Source organism: Pocillopora verrucosa, chromosome 7, assembly GCF_036669915.1.
Source record: "Pocillopora verrucosa isolate sample1 chromosome 7, ASM3666991v2, whole genome shotgun sequence".
NCBI classification, from domain to species: domain Eukaryota; kingdom Metazoa; phylum Cnidaria; class Anthozoa; order Scleractinia; family Pocilloporidae; genus Pocillopora; species Pocillopora verrucosa.
Window position 1 is genome coordinate 21,139,467 of NC_089318.1, and position 4,788 is coordinate 21,144,254.

Sequence of the window (4,788 nt, forward strand, 5' to 3'; positions counted from 1 at the left end):
ACTAATCGAAGGCACCTTTTAACTTGTAGCAAGATAGAATTCCGTGAGTTATATTATTGCAGTCGGTGCGCGCTGGACAAAATCTGTGAAATTTACACTTACGATCGCTGTTCACAAGGTGGTCTAACCAAGTTTTCAAGTTTCAAGTTTCAAGTTTATTAAGTTTGCAGGAAAATCTTTGTACAATAATCACCTCCTGCAAATAGTGAGGTAATCCAGGCAGGCGGTGTTAAAGACATACAACACAAATTACAAAAACACAAATTATGCGAATTACTCGATTTTGCACACATTATTTGACAAAAGAGGGAAAAGGTGATAAAAAGTAAATTAATATATTATGTTTGAATTATAATTAAGATGCCTTTTTTATTTCAGAAATAAGAGTGCTAGTGCCAGCATAACTATCCAGACTTCCTAGAGTTGCAAGTAGTAATGCTTGAATTTTCTTTTTGAATATGTGCTTCGGCAGACTTCGATAGCTTTCGGGAATACTGTTCCAAATTTTAGCCCCAACGATAGAAAAAGAGTTTTTATGATGATTAAGCCTAGAATAGTTAATATAGTAGTTACCAGAAGATGCTGATCGGGTATTATACTGATGTATGTCTTGTGTAGAAATAAAAAGATTGCAGATATTTTTAGGTGCAGAGATAGTGGTTATATCAAGCATTAAGATTGATGAAAGTTTGAAGTAGAGCATTGTTATTGGCAGGATGTTAGATTGCGCGAAATATGGAATCGCATGCGTTCTGAAAGGCAGAAAGTAGATCAAGCGAACAGCTCTCTTTTGGAGTATAAGAATTTTTTCTGAATAAGACTTGGAGGCTTGGCCCCAGGCAATGAGGCCGTAAGATATATAGGGAGAAATTAAAGAATTATAAATACTTAGAAGTGTTTTTAAGGGGACAAAGTGTCTTAGTCTCGAAATAATTCCAATATTTCTTCTGATTTTTAAAGCAATATAATTAATGTGATGTTTCCAAGATAAATGTTGGTCAATTATTACCCCTAGGTATTTAACATGATCCTTACGTTCAAGATCAAAAAACGTTTTAGTGCGGCTATCATAGGCCTTAATGCGGATGTTAAAATTAATGCGTTTTTGATATGGATGAAAAATTATATAGTTTGTTTTCTTAATATTTAACGAGAGTTTATTAGCGATTAACCAGCCGACAACCTTAAATAGTTCACAGTTGATGATAGTTTCGAGAGATTTTAGGTTTTTATCAGCATATAAAAGGTTAGTGTCATCAGCAAAGAGATAAAAGGTTAGTTTGTCAGAGGCCATGTAAATGTCATTTACATAAATAAGAAACAGTAGGGGACCAAGTACACTCCCCTGAGGAACGCCGCAAAGGGTATTTTCCTTTCTAGATACGTGGGGACCAACTTGCGTGGTTTGGATTCTATTTGACAGATAGGAGGAGAACCAATCGTTTACTATACCACGAATGCCGTAGTGGGATAATTTATGAAGGAGGATAGAGTGATTGACAGTATCAAATGCTTTTTGAAGGTCAATAAATACACCACAGGAGAACATTCCCTTGTCCATGTTTGATTGAATTTTGTTAACAATATCAAGGATTGCATGCTCGGTTGAGCGCTGTTCACGGAAACCGTACTGAGACTCATAGAATAGGTTATGTTTGCTAAGAAAGGACTTAAGGCGGTTGTACATAATTTTCTCGAAGAGTCTATTAAAGACCGAAAGAAGTGATATTGGACGATAGTTCCCCGGTTCAGCTTCATCCCCATCCTTAAATATTGGAATGATCTTGGCATGCTTAAGTTTGTAGGGGAAAATACCCCTTTGAACCGAGTTGTTTATAAGAGTTGCCAGAGGGGCTGATATAATATGACATGAACATTTAAGTAATCGAGTTGGACACGAGTAAAGTCCATGGGACTTGTTTGTTGGCGTAAGCATTATTTCAAGCTCGATTTCAGAAGAAAGAACAGTGTCAAACACAAAAGAGCAGGAAGGAACATTTAATGGGAGGTAATCACGAAAAGACTTATCGCTACTTGGTAGATCAGAGGCGAGACGATTTCCAATAGAAGCAAAATGACGGTTGAGTATATTAGCATTTTCTAACCAAATATAGTTTTTGGCTTGTGGCGACGCAGAAAAGAGAATTGGGGAACAACTAAACTATTTTTGAAACATGTGTCCTAAACCCTTTTCATGGGCTTTCCGTCGGGAAGTCGAGAGGACCGCTCTTAGCGAGAGCGGTACTTAAATTAGCATATCTTAGAAAGCCAATAGATGGTTACGTCTCTATACGTGCTCTTTTCTTGTAAATACTTTTCATTTTACTCCACGTACGTATTATTTCGATTACGGACTGAGGAATCCATGCACTCAAAATTTACACCCTCATTTCACATTTACTCATCAAACGTATCTGAAGACTTGTGACATTCTCCTCCAACCCCTCAAATCTGGCTAATATTTCAGTAAATGAGGCAGAAGCCGAACTGCGACTGTCAGGAGAATCGTCTGGAGAAACGTGAATAAACTTTTGTGACTAACCAATTTTAAGGGTCGTATAGTGTGTCATAGACCGATTTTTTGCACTCGAATCTATGGCTAGGCGCGAGGGTTATAAATCCGAGCAGAAACTATAGAAAGGACTGCGATGTTAAAAACATATCTATTATATCCTTGGGTTGAAATAGAGGCGGGAACATTTCATTCTTAACAAAATTTTAATTTAGCGGGTCTACAGTGAACGTATTTACTGAGCGAAATTATGAGAGGGTCTCAGTTAGGTGAACAATCATAATTAGCCGTAGAACGGCCAAAAAAATTAGGCCGTTAGTCGTAAATATTGCCGGACAAAGTTTAACCGTAAGTCGGAAAAAAAAAACCGTCATTAATTTTTTCCTATCTTCAATGCCATTTTGGACTAATGTTAGCCGTAAAATGGGCAAAATTTTAACCGTTAGCTGTAAAAGCTATCACGCCATTGAGACCCTCTTATAACAACATTAATCTTTGATCCACATGTGAACAAGGATCAACTTACATTAGTTCTGACCAGATCAGGGGATTAACACATATGTGTAAAGTATCACTACACTAGCAAAGGTTGGAATATGATAACGGTCCTTTTTTCAATACGAGCGCACATTGAACTTTGCCATCAATCTCCCGGTCATTACGATTCGACTGAAGTCCGGCACCGAGTCATAAGCTTTAAAAATGGAGTAGTTCTTAATTACTTAGGGTTGATTTTTTATTTCAGTCTTAAGAACGCAGGTAACTAGATTCTTTAAAACTGAAAACTTGACTTTAAGTATCATTTATCCACTGATCCGGCCGCAAAGGAAACGCCGCCATCGGTCTAGTAACCACTACGTCGTGGTGTTTGCTAAGATAATAAATGGAATGAGTCAGATTTGCATGATTATTTTTTCTCACCGTCATTTTTCTCTGATTATCATAGTTCAGATTTATCAATTAAAGGCAGACCAAGAGGTGAGGCTTGAATTGAGGTCCTATCAGCTCACATCGGCTTGATTTTTTTAACTTTCTGATTTTATTAATTTACTTCTCAGTAAATTAGTTGAATAATCCATATTGAACAAAAGGTTGTACATTTAACGCACTTAAATGGCACGTCTTCAATTACTGTCTCTAACACGAATGCAATTTTTTCATAAAAGACAATTTATTTCATAATGCTATTTAGTCTAACTCCAGACCAAATAAAAAAAGCATCTAACACGGATAACACCGAAACCTAAAATTTCGCCAATCACAGGAATGAGACATGTAACTGAGGCATTTCATAAAGTGTGTATAATCTGGCTTTTAGAAATAAAATAATGTGTTGACTAATGTGCTAACCTTCGTTTACAGGACAGCTGCAACCCTTCAATGACGAATATCATAAGGATCATCACAAATATTACGAAAGACACTAAGCACACAAGAGTCAAGAGGGTCAACTGTGACCGGTTTGATCGCACAGGTTTCCTCTTGCCTTGTGCTTTCCTTTCATGCTGTGCCTGGCGAGAATTCTTCGTTCCAGTGGACGTCAACGGATGCATAAAATTCGAAGGCGGTGGTGGAATGCTGTTCTCGTCAATTTAGTCGTCGAAAGTTGGGTTAACAAACTCTTACTCTCTACGAACATCCATCGCAAGCTTGTTTTTGTTTCAAGTTTCAGTCACATTGTCAGCTGATGTGGTTTTCCTTCAGAACTATTCCTTTTTCGCTGAACACGTATTTTAGGTCGAAATAAGATTAATATTAAAATTAAACATTACGCTGTCTATGACCCTTTTGTACTTTACATGTTTGAGTAGTCTCATTAATAAGAAAAAATTACTTTGTAGTGCTTTGCATGCCATTTCGTGTTGATTCCAATTAAGCTCACTAACACCTGCGCGCCTCCATAAATGTGCGTCAAAAGTATTGATTTGGTTTGCCTTAATACCCAAATATACGAATACGAATACAGACATAAAAGCTAGAAGCTGCGATGTAAATTGTATTTAGTTAAACAACTGCTGGATTGGTTCAACTGAGAAAACGATGGGTGCAACACCTCTTATACTCATACTGATCTGAGTGGTTCTCATCATCACAACCGATAAAGCCTTTGACCCCTTCTCAAGTTACTCCCAGGAGTGACTAAAAAATAAAAATTCGGAAACATTCTTTTCAATATTTATTGAAATGCTATAAAAAGAGAGAAAATATTCAACGATCGAATGTCGTGGATATTGTTAGATTTATCGTCAAGTTTTTATAATTACATAGTAAGATAG